Source organism: Bubalus bubalis, chromosome 6 (assembly GCF_019923935.1).
Source record: "Bubalus bubalis isolate 160015118507 breed Murrah chromosome 6, NDDB_SH_1, whole genome shotgun sequence".
Taxonomy (NCBI): domain Eukaryota; kingdom Metazoa; phylum Chordata; class Mammalia; order Artiodactyla; family Bovidae; genus Bubalus; species Bubalus bubalis.
This window is the reverse complement of record NC_059162.1, coordinates 51306025-51317692: the sequence shown is the minus strand read 5'-3', so window position 1 is coordinate 51317692 and position 11668 is coordinate 51306025. Positions and strand designations below refer to the sequence as shown.

General features: G+C 38.9%; 1 non-coding gene and 1 pseudogene across 1 annotated transcript; one reads left to right on the top strand and one right to left on the bottom strand.

Moving 5' to 3' along the window:
- The first annotated feature begins 3550 nt into the window (after positions 1-3550).
- On the top strand, positions 3551-4157 carry LOC112585479 (annotated as a pseudogene).
- A 5965-nt stretch (positions 4158-10122) lies between these two features.
- Positions 10123-10230, bottom strand: LOC112585826. The gene has a single exon (XR_003110408.1). It is a non-coding gene; the product is annotated as a U6 spliceosomal RNA (small nuclear RNA).
- Between the last annotated feature and the right edge of the window lie 1438 nt (positions 10231-11668).

Below are 11668 nucleotides of genomic sequence, written 5' to 3'. Positions count from 1 at the left end.
AGGGTAAGGGAACCCAGGAGAGCTGTTCTCTTATCTTTATTACACCTGAGGAAACTGATGTAGCATCCTTACCTGAGATGAGCTATCCCAGTGGAAGGAACTAAAAGAGAATTAACACATTATACTGTTGTTTGGCGGATAACAATTGTATATGGTCAGAGTTGTAAGAGCTCAGAAAGAAAAGCTATGAACAGATTGTCAGGAAGAAAAGATTAGAGAAAGCTTCTTAGGGCAAGTAATATTCAGTGAATGACTATAGAATTTATTTAAAGAAAGGCCTTGATGGCTGCAATCTTGTTGGAAATGTAGGTCAGGCAACTTGACTTGAAGATGCACTTTTTTTGAAAGTACTTTGCTTTTTCTTAGATTGTGTGTTATAGTCAATAAAAATATTGAATAGAAATGTTTTAAAAAGGTGCTTTTATGCATAGTTTACCTAAGACTCAAAAACTCCATACCCCCCCCCCAAAAAAATCTAACTTTTTAAAAAATTCGAGTTCTTAGTGCAGGACTGATAAAGATTGCCAAGAGAGAAGCAAACAAAACTCATATACTGGCTGTGGGAATGCAATCTGGTACATTCTCATTCAAAAACTGACAGATATAAATAAACATATTCAAGAAAAACTAGTGCATATGCTCTAAATAAAAAGTACCTGTACTAAATGGTTGGCAGCAGTAATGAGGTATTGCCTCACACCAGTCAGAATAGCTGTTATCAAAAAGTGTACAAATAATAAATGCTGAAGAGGGTGTGGAGAAAAGGGAACCCTCATACGCTGTTGGTGGGAATGTAAATTGGTGCAGCCACTATAGGAAACAGTATGGTGCTTTCTTAAAAAACTAAAAATAGACTATGGGAAACAGAATGGTGTTTCCTTTAAAAACTAAAAATAGGCTAACATACAAGGGAGGAAGAGTCCAGAGAGTAGAGTACCAGGAGGATCAGGTTTGCATTTTAGAATGAACACTCTGGAAGCAGTAAAAGAGGACAGAATGGAGCAGGATTCAAGACAAGGAGACTAGTGATGACTGTTAGAATAACCAAGGCTTCAACTAGGGCAATAGCTGTGGAGAGAGAAAGGAGTGGACATATCTGAGAGTTTAAGATGTGGGTTGGAAAAACTGATTTGGAATCATGTTAGAAGACTCGGGTTTCTGACTGAAGTGCCTGGGTAGTGGATGATAGATATCATTAGACAAAAAAAAAATGAAGCAAGCTCAGGAGTGCGGATGAGTTTAATCTAGGACATACTGAGTCTGAGATGCCTGTGAGACATTCAAGAGGCTTGACAATATACTGTGGAAGAGTCAGAAAAACATGAAGACCAAAAAGGAGTGTTCAGAAGTAAGAGAACTAGGGAGCCAAGGATAAGAGGAGACCAGTGGTGAATACGTAATCACCACTCATCGGAGATGGGCAAATCAAGGCTGAGATTCTACTCTAACCTATCAAAGTGGCAAGGATTTTAAAAGTAATTTGTAAAAACAAATTCAATGTTAGCAAGAGAATTAGTAAGTTTAGGGTCTTCCGAATGTTACAATGGGAGTATAAATTACCTTTCCAGGAAATAATTACACAGTCTATGTTAAGAATATTCATAACTTCATGTCCTTAACCTAGTCCTTTCCCCTCATGGGATCTACCATTAAGAAATAAGAATTTGAGACAAAATTTGTCTACAAAATGTTTATCAGAGGGATCTATAAGTGAAAACTGAAAACCAGCTAAATGCCAACAGTAGGAGAAAGGCTAAATTATGATACAACTATATAACACATGCAATGATTAAAATTGCTTTCAAAAAATTCTGTCTAATGTCAAGAGAGAAATACAAGAAAAAACCCAAAGTATTTATTTATAAATAAAATATCCAATTTTGTATACTAACAAGTACATAGAAGGGACTAAGTGTTAACAGTGATTGTGATTAAGTGGTGATTACTGTTTTTATCTTTTAACTCATTTTCCATGTTTTCTACAAGGCACAAAAGAATAGGTAGGATTTTTGTTTGTGTTTAGGTAAGTTGTAGTGGTTAATAGTGCCAAACACTGTTTGAAATGTCAAGGTGCACACTGAGACTAGTCCATTGGATTTGGACATGAGGACTTTATTGATAGTTTTTGTCAATTTTCTTTAAAGTAATAGCAAGTACAGAAACTAGACTACAGTGGGTTGAAGGATGAACAGGAAGTAAAGAAGTAGAACTTATCTTTTCAAGGAGCCTAACTGAAAAAGAGACAGTGGTAGCTTGAAGTTACTGTTGTTTTTAAAAGTAATTTTAGCACTTTGAAAATAAGAGGTTGAGAATAATCAATGAATTGAGGGCAATCAAGGAAGAGGCAGGAGGAGGTGGGATCAAGTACAAGGAATACTAACTGATACAGGGCATTTCAAGGAACTTCAGGTGTTTAACATAAATAAAGCACTGGACGCGTGCGGGACAGCAGTGGAAGACAAATCTGGGAAAGCACAGGCAGGCCAAGACACGAGGAACCTGAAAGCCATGCCAAGGTCTGTGGGAAAGCCATTAGGCAAAGACATTAAATATTTCAATTTATTCTCAACGGCAGACATAGAACTATTTTCTAAAGATTACTCTAGCTGCACGTGTGTGTGCTAAATTGCTTCAGTCGTGTCTGAGTCTTTGCGACCCTGTTAGGGGTCTGTCCATGGGATTTTCCAGGCAAGAATACTGGAGTAGGTTTCCATGCCCTCCTCCAGGGCAACTTCCCCACCCAGGGAATGAACCGTTTTCTCCAGATTCTCCTGTTCTGGTGTACAGGTTCTTTACCTCTAGTGCCACCTACTTTGGAAGAATAGAGAAGAGACTGCAGGAAGGAAGAGTCATGCTGTGCTGTGCTTAGTCACTCAGTTGCGTCCGACTCTTTGCAACCCAGTGAACTGTAGCCCACCTGGCTCCTCTGTCTATGAGATTCCAGGCAAGAGTACTGGAGTGGGTTACCATGCCCTCCTCCAGGGGAACCTCTCAACTCAGGAATTGAACCAGGGTTTCCTGTATTGCAGGTGGATTCTTTACCAGATGAGCTACCAGGGAAGCCCATTGGAATAATTAAGGAGAAAAAGAGGCCCAAACTAAGGAAAAAATGGCCAAGTTGGAAAGAAGAGGATGGATTTAAGAGATAATTAGGAGGAATTTTGGTAGAATGAACAAGTTCAGTTGAGTTCAGTTTGGTTCGGTCACTCAGTTGTGTCCAACTCTTCGCAACCCCATGAATTGCAGCATGCCAGGCCTCCCTGTCCATTACCAACTCCCGGAATTTACTCAAACTCATGTCCGTACAATGAACAAGAAGTGGTTACAAATTGAGTGTGAAGACCTGCAAGAAGGGATGGAAGGGGACCCCTTTTCATATCCCAGATTTTGAATAGGTCAAAAATGGAAGGCTGATGGTTTGTAGTTGGAAAAAAGATAATTTTCAACTTAAACACATCTTATTTGAGATGCAATTGAGATAACCAAGGTATGCAATATGTCTTTCAAAATTCAGAAACCTAACAAACTAGTGGTTAGCAGGGGGGGAGAGGGGAGTGGGGAGGGGCAAGATAGGAGTAGAACATTAAGAGGTACAAGCTATTATGTATAAAATAAGCTACAAGGGCTCTTTGAGGAAAACACAGTCGCTGCTGCTACAGCGTCCCAAGGCCACCAGCTCCTGCTCCTGACTCACTGCTGTCCGGGCCGCCATGACTCTTACAGATACTTGCAAGACTCCTGTGGACCCAGAGGTGGCCATTCACCAGATTAGGATCTGCCTCACCAGCTGCAACTGTGAAGCCTCTGGAGAAGGTATGTGCTGACCTGATCAGAGGCCTGAAGAAAAGAATCTCAAAAATGAAGGGATGCGTTTAGATGCCTACCAAAACCCTGAGAATAGCTACAAGGAAAATCCCTTGTAGTGAAGGTTCTAAGACCTCGGGATCATTTCCAGATGAGGATCCACAAGTGACTCATTGACCTGCACAGTCCTTCAGAGGTTGTTAAACAGGTAACTTCCATCAGTATTGGATCAGAAATGGAGGCTGAAGTCACCATTGCAAATGCTTAAATCAACATTTTTAATAAATGAATAATCAGTTGTTATCCATAATCTACAAGGATATACTATACAGCATCGGAATATAGCCAATATTCTATAATGGCTATAAATGGAATATAATCTTTAAAAATTGTTAATCACTATATTGTACACCTGTAACTTATATAATATTGTACATCAACTATGAAAAGTGAAAGTGAAAGTGAAAGTTGTTCAGTCGTGTCTGACTCTTTGCAACCCCATGGCCTATGCAATCCATTGGATTCTCTAGGCCAGAATACTGGAGTGGGTAGCCTTTCCCTCCCAACCCAGGGATCAAACTCAGGTCTTCCACATTGCAGGCAGATTCTTTATGAGCTGAGCCACAAGGGAAGCCAGTACATCAACTATACTTCAATAAAAAGAAAAATAAAACATGTAACATATGATACTTTAATATAATCTTGCAATAAGAAAGCACATGAAACCCAGAAAAACACATAGAACTCCAAAACAGAAAACATAAAATATGGGGACTTTCCTGGTGGTCCAGTGGCTAAGACTGAGTTTCCAATGTAGAGGGTCTGGGTTCAAAGCCTGGTCAGGGAGCTAGATCCTACATGCCAAGACTAAAGATCTCTCATGCTCCTAGCAGAGCCAAATAAATAAGATATAAGATTGGTCATTGGTTATTTAAACTTTAGAACTAATATATGTCCCAGATATCACAAACAGAATGAAGGGGCAAAAGATAAAATGAAGGGTAATTTTTTCTTTTTAACAAAAGTTAAAGGGCAAATGGTGGGTAAATGATCAAAAGATGTTTAACGAGACAAGAAGCATCAGAAAAAGAACCATAAAAGTTTTTGAAAATAATTGTAGATTAATTAATAATAAATTTAGTAATTGAGACTATTATTACTGACTACCCACTAAACATTTTAATTACTTAGGAACTATGAATGAAAACTAATTAGACACTTTGGCAACATAAAAAAATTATTGGAGTTAATTAGATTTAACTAAGCACTTAAAATCAGAGAAGGCAATGGCACCCCACTCCAGTACTCTTGCCTGGAAAATCCCATGAACAGAGGAGCCTGGTAGGCTGCAGTCCATGGGGTTGCTAAGAGTCGGACATGACTGAGCAACTTCACTTTTACTTTTCATTTTCATGCATTGGAGAAGGAAATGACAACCCACTCCAGTACTCTTTCCTGGAGAATCCCAGGGACAGGGGAGCCTGGTAGGCTGCCATCTCTGGGGTCACACAGAGTCAGACACGCCTGAAGCGACTTAGTAGTAGTAAGCAATTAAAATATATTAAAGTAGAAAAACAATTCCAAGTATTCTTATACTATACAAGTTTATATTATTGGTCAAATCAGATACCTTGCTTGCAATTCAATTTCACTTCTAATTTTGAAAATCAAGCTAAAATTCTGGGCAGATTACATTAAAACCAATCCAAGAACAGTGTGTGGGGTGTATTTTTCATTGTTAATGAGACAAGAAGACCTACGAAGGAGGAAATGAAAGCATTTTGGGCTGTTGTGTGTGGACAAATACCTGAGTCGGTTTGTATTACCACACAGATCCACTTACAGCATATCAGTTTCAAACAGCTATTACTGCCCTCACGGATTTAACACCCTTATTTGCTGCTTTTAAATATTTTTTAGAAACAAATAAATTATAAGATCCTTGTTCAACTCCTTTTGCCATAATTTTTTTCTTAAAAATTACTGGTCACTTTAAACTTTATTTGGACATAATGTTGACTTAACAACTTAGAAACAATAATTCAGGCAGTAGACCCTAAAGTTAGGAATACTACTACTAACTGAAGAAAAATATTACATAGGTAAGAATTCTTAGGGGAAAAAAAATGAGTTTTCTCAAATGCTTTTTTTGGAAAGATATGACTAGATACCTGACTCATCTGTGGGAGTGATGCTTCATTTGTGTATGAAAATATGTCATCTCATTATCATGTTTCAGTCCCCTTTATTTTAGTCACCAGTAATATGACTGTGTATCAATTTTTATTGACTATTTACCCTAAGTGAAAAGTTGAAGTATATATAGTTTCTTTCTTTAAGTAATTTGTATCCTAAAAACTTCATAAAGAAAAAAAGTAGGAAAGCAAATTAGGAATATTTACAAGAGATATGACAAAGATTTATCTTCTTAATATATATATACCTCAATGTTTCCCTGGTGGCTCAGCAGTTAAAGCGTCTGCCTGGAATGTGGGAGACCCGGGTTCGATCCCTGGGTCAGGAAGATCCCCTGGAGAAGGAAATGGCAATCCACTCCAGTACTCTTGCCTGGAGAATCCCATGGAGGGAGGAGCCTGGTAGGCTACAGTCCATGGGGTCGCAAAGAGTCGGACATGACTGAGCGACTTCACTTTTCACTATCAATCAGAAGAATGCTAACAGCCCAAGAGAAACCTAGGTTAAAAGTCAAAAAAAAAAAAAATTAACAAAAGAAGAAATAGATGGTCAGTAAAAATACAAGGATGATATAATGTATTCAGTTCAGTCACTCAGTCGTGTCTGACTCTTTGCGACCCCATGAATCACAGCACGCCAGGCCTCCCTGTCCATCACCAACTCCCGGAGTTCAGTCAAAGTCATGTGCATTGAGTTGGTGATGCCAGCCATCTCATTTTCTGTCATCCCCTTCTCCTCCTGCCCCCAATCCCTCCCAGCATCAGGGTCTTTTCCAATGAGTCAACTCTTCGCATGAGGTGGCCAAAGTACTGGAGTTTCAGCCTCAGCATCAGTCCTTCCAGTGAACACCCAGGACTGATCTCCTTTAGGATGGACTGGTTGGATCTCCTTGCAGTCCAAGGGACTCTCAAAAGTCTTCTCCAACACCACAGTTCAAAAGCATCAATTCTTCAGCGCTCAGCTTTGTTCACAGTCCAACTCTCACACCCATACATGACCACTGGAAAAACTGTAGCCTTGACTAGACAGACCTTTGTTGGCAAAGTAATATCTCTGCTTTTTAATATGCTCTCTAGGTTGGTCATAGCTTTCCTTCCAAGGAATTACATACTAGTTAGTTCAGTTAAGTTCAGCTCAGTCATGTCCAACTCTTTGTGACCTGCAGCATGCCAGGCTTCCCTGTCCATCATCAAATCCCAGAGCTTGCTCAAACTCATGTCCATTGAGTCAGTGATGCCATCCAACCATCTCATCGTCTGTCATCCCCTTCTCCTCCTGCCTTCAATCTTTCCCAGCATCAGGTATTTTCCAATGAGTCAGTTCTTCACATCAGGTGGCCAAAGTACTGGAGTTTCAGCTTCAACATCAGTCCTTCCAATGAATATTCAGGACTGATTTCCTTCAGGATGGACTGGTTGGATCTCCTTGCAGTCCAAGGGACTTTCAAGAATCTTCTCCAACACTACAGTTCAAAACCATCAATTCTTTGGTGCTCAGTTTTCTTTATAGTCCAACTCTCACATCTGTACATGAGTACTGGAAAAACCATAGCTTTGACTAAACAGACCTTTGTTGGCAAAGTAATGTCTCTGCTTTTTAATATGCTGTCTAGGTTGGTCATAACTTTTCTTCCAAGGAGCAAACATCTTTTAATTTCATGGCTGCAATCACCATCTGCAGTGATTTTGGAGCCCCCCAAAATAAAGTCTGCCACTATTTTCACTGTTTCCCCATCTATTTGCATGAAGTGATGGGACCAGAAGCCATGATCTTAGTTTTCTGAATGTTGAGTTTTAAGCCAACTTTTTCATTCTCCTCTTTCATTTTTATCAAGAGCCTCTGTAGTTCTTCACTTTCTGCCATAAGGGTGGTGTCATTTGCATATCTGAGGTTATTGATATTTCTCCTGGCAATCTTGATTCCAGCTTGTGCTTCATCCAACCCAGCATTTCTCATTATGTACTCTGCATAGAAGTTAAATAAGCACGGTGACAATATACAGCCTTTCCCAATTTGGAAGCAGTCTGTTATTTCATGTCCAGTTCTAACTGTTGCTTCCTGATCTGCATACAGATTTCTCAAGAGGCAAGTCAGGTGGTCTGGTATTCCCATCTCTTTCAGAATTTTCCACAGTTTGTTGTGATCCACATGGTCAAAAGCTTTGGCATAGTCAATAAAGCAAAAGTAGATGTTTTTCTGGAATTCTCTTGCTTTTTCAATGATCCAACAGATGTTGGTAGTTTGATCTCCGAGTCCTCTGCCTTCTCTAAATCCATCTTGAACATCTGGAAGTTCACCGTTCACATACTGTTGAAGCCTGACTTGGAGAATTTTGAACATTACTTTGCAAGCGTGTGAGATGAGTGCAATTGTGCAGTAGTTTGAGCATTCTTAGGCATTGTCTTTCTTTGGGATTGAAATGAAAACTGATCTTTTCCAGTGTGCAACCACTGCTGAGTTTCCCAAATTTGCTGGCATATTGAGTGCAGCTCTTTCACAGCATCTTTTAGGATTTGAAATAGCTCAACTGGAATTTCATCACCTCCACTAGCTTTGTTAGTAGTGATGCTTCCTAAGGCCCACTTGACTTCACATTCCAGGATGTCTGACTCTAGGTGAGTGATCACATCATCATGATTATCTGGGTCATGAAGATCTTTTTGTATAGTTCTGTGTATTCTTGCCACCTCTCCTTAATATCTTCTGCTTCTGTTAGGTCCATACCATTTCTGTCCTTTATTGTGCCCATCTTTGCATGAAATAATACTAGTTAGTATAGAGGTATAAAAAATATATTCATCTATTTAATTGTAAAGATGAAATTATGAAACCTAATGTCTAGAGTACAGTGAGATTGGCACTGCATTCATACATGTTTGTGTAAGTATAACTTAGTGCAAACTTTCTGGGAAGCATTTTGGCAACTGGAATAGTGTCTTAAAAAACTTCGTAATTATTGAATCAGTATCTCACTTTGAGAAATGTGATGAATAATCAGAAATGGTTAAAAATAAGTACATACATGTATGTATGTATATATAATATTTTAAAGTCCTAAAACATAGATAAGTTATTTTGGTTTTTTGTTTTTTTTAATTTATTTTATTTTATTTTTAAACTTTACAATATTGTATTAGTTTTGCCAAATATTGAAATGAATCCACCGCAGGTATACATGTGTTCCCCATCCTGAACCCACCTCCCTCCTCCCTCCCCATACCATCCCTCTGGGTCATCCCAGTGCACCAGCTCCAAGCATCCATGTTGGGATACTAAGCTACTTTATTAAGTGTCATGTTCAATAAGAATATTTGATGATTTGGGGAATGCTCACAATAAATGAAGAGGTTAGATATTAATATGTATGTGTATGTAGTATAAAATACTACATATATATAATATATATATAGTATAAAATGTATATGTAGTATAAAATATTTATGAAAAACACTGCTGTGATAGTCTTATGTATCAATCTGGTTGGGATCTGGTACCCAGTTATTTAATCAAACACTAATTTAGGTGTTGCTGTGAAGGTATTTTATAGGTGTATATAATCTCTACAACCACTTGGCATTAAGTAGATATTATCTTCAATAATGTGAGTAGACCTCACCAATCAGTTTAAGGCCTTAAGAACACAAACTGAGATTTCCTGAAGAAGAAGTTCTGTGTTAATATTGAAACATCAACTCCTACCTGAATTTCCATCAGGCCCTACAAATTTTAGATTTGCCAGCCCCTGTAATCCTGTGTACCAATTCCTTAAAATAAATCTCTTTGATATATGTGTCCTATTGGTTCTGTTTCTCTGCACAGTCCTGACCGGTTTAACTGAAAATATCCTATCCTACATTCTAGTTTTCTTTTCCTTCCCAACAGAATCCTGAATTTTATAGCTGGGCACTTGGCTACTCAGAATGAAGATTAGATTTCCCTGAACCATGTGACAAGGTTCTGACCAATAAGGTATAAATAAAAGTGTTGAGTGATACTTCCTGAAAATGTCTCTAAAGTGGACGGGCAGTCCTTCTCTTCTTTCCCTGAAAATTTCTCAAAAGTAGATGGGCATTCCTTCTCTTCCTTTCCAGAGCAGAAACATATGGAATGTTTTTCTTTTCTAAAAATATGGAATGCTTCATGAATTTGCATGTTATTCTTGTGCAGGGGCCATGCTAACCTTCTCTGTTTCATTCCAACTTAGTTCATGTGCAGCCCAAGCAGGGCTTCCCAGATGATGCTAGTGGTAAAGAACCCTCCTGCCAAAGCAGGAGTTGTTAAGAGATGCAAGTTCGATCCCTGGGTTGAGAGGATTCCCTGGAGGAGGGCATGGCAACCCATCCCAGTATTCTTGCCTAGAGAATCCAATGAGAGAAAAGCCTATGCTATGCTAAGTCACTTCAGTCATGTCCGACTCTGTGCGACCCCATAGATGGCAGCCCACCAGGCTCCCCCATCCCTGGGATTCTCCAGGCAAGAACACTGGAGTGGGTTGCCATTTCCTTCTCCAATGCATGAAAGTGAAAAGTGAAAGTGAAGTCACTCAGTCGTGTCCGACTCTTAGCGACCCCATGGACTGCAGCCCACCAGGCTCCTCCATCCATGGGATTTTCCAGGCAAGAGTACTGGAGTGGGGTGCCATTGCCTTCTTGGCAGGCTACAATCTATAGGGTCATGAAGAGTCAGACACAGCTGAAGCAACTTGGCATGCAAGCGCACAGCCCAGGCAAACATGCACAGATGGGTTCTATCAGCCCTCTTTTGTACTCGGAGGATGAGGGCCACACCCTAGAGATGGCAGAGTTGTAAGCCAGGTATATGAATACCTCGTGAAACCACTATAGTAACCCTGGACTACCTATCTCAAGATTGCTATTACATAAGGGAAGAGAACTTTGTATGTCAAACAGTATTTCTTTCTTTTTTTTTTTTTTTTTTTTTGCTGTTCTTGCATTTCTTTTTTTTTTCTAACTACTGTTCATTTGAATTTTCTCTTACATGCAGGCAAACACAAACCTAATTGATGTACTACATATGAATACATAAATAAAAAGAAATATGTTAACACACTGGTTACAGTTAAACACACTGGTTGTAGGATTTGGGGATTTGTTGCTGATTTTTATATTTACTCTTCTGTTTTTTACATTAAATAGATATTAATTACTCAAATAATAAATTTTCACTAAAAATACTGAAAAAAATAGGAATTATCTTTCCTAACAATTTTTTTAATGATTGTAGATATTGTGAGTGAAACATAAAAAATGGAAGATAGATGATAGCCTTTAATACTATCATTAAAATTTTACACACTCAAAACAAGTCAAATGAATTTAAAAGCTTAGAATTAGGAAAAGAACCCATTCATTTCAGTTATTTTCATCAAAGTTATGTATGCATTTGAAGAGTGAAATAGTTCTGCAAATTTTAGTAAAAAACAATCAGTTCCCCTGCTCTCCTCCACCTTCCCAAATCCCACTTCCTATAGCAACCACTTTGAATCACGTGTGTCTTAGTCACTCAGTCATGTCCCGATTCTTTGTGACCCCAGGGACTGTAGCCTGTCAGGTCCCTCTGTCCATGGGATTCTCCAGCAAGAATACTGGAGTGGGTTGCCATTTCCTTCTCCAGGGGGTTTTCCTGACCCAGGGATCAAACCTGGGTC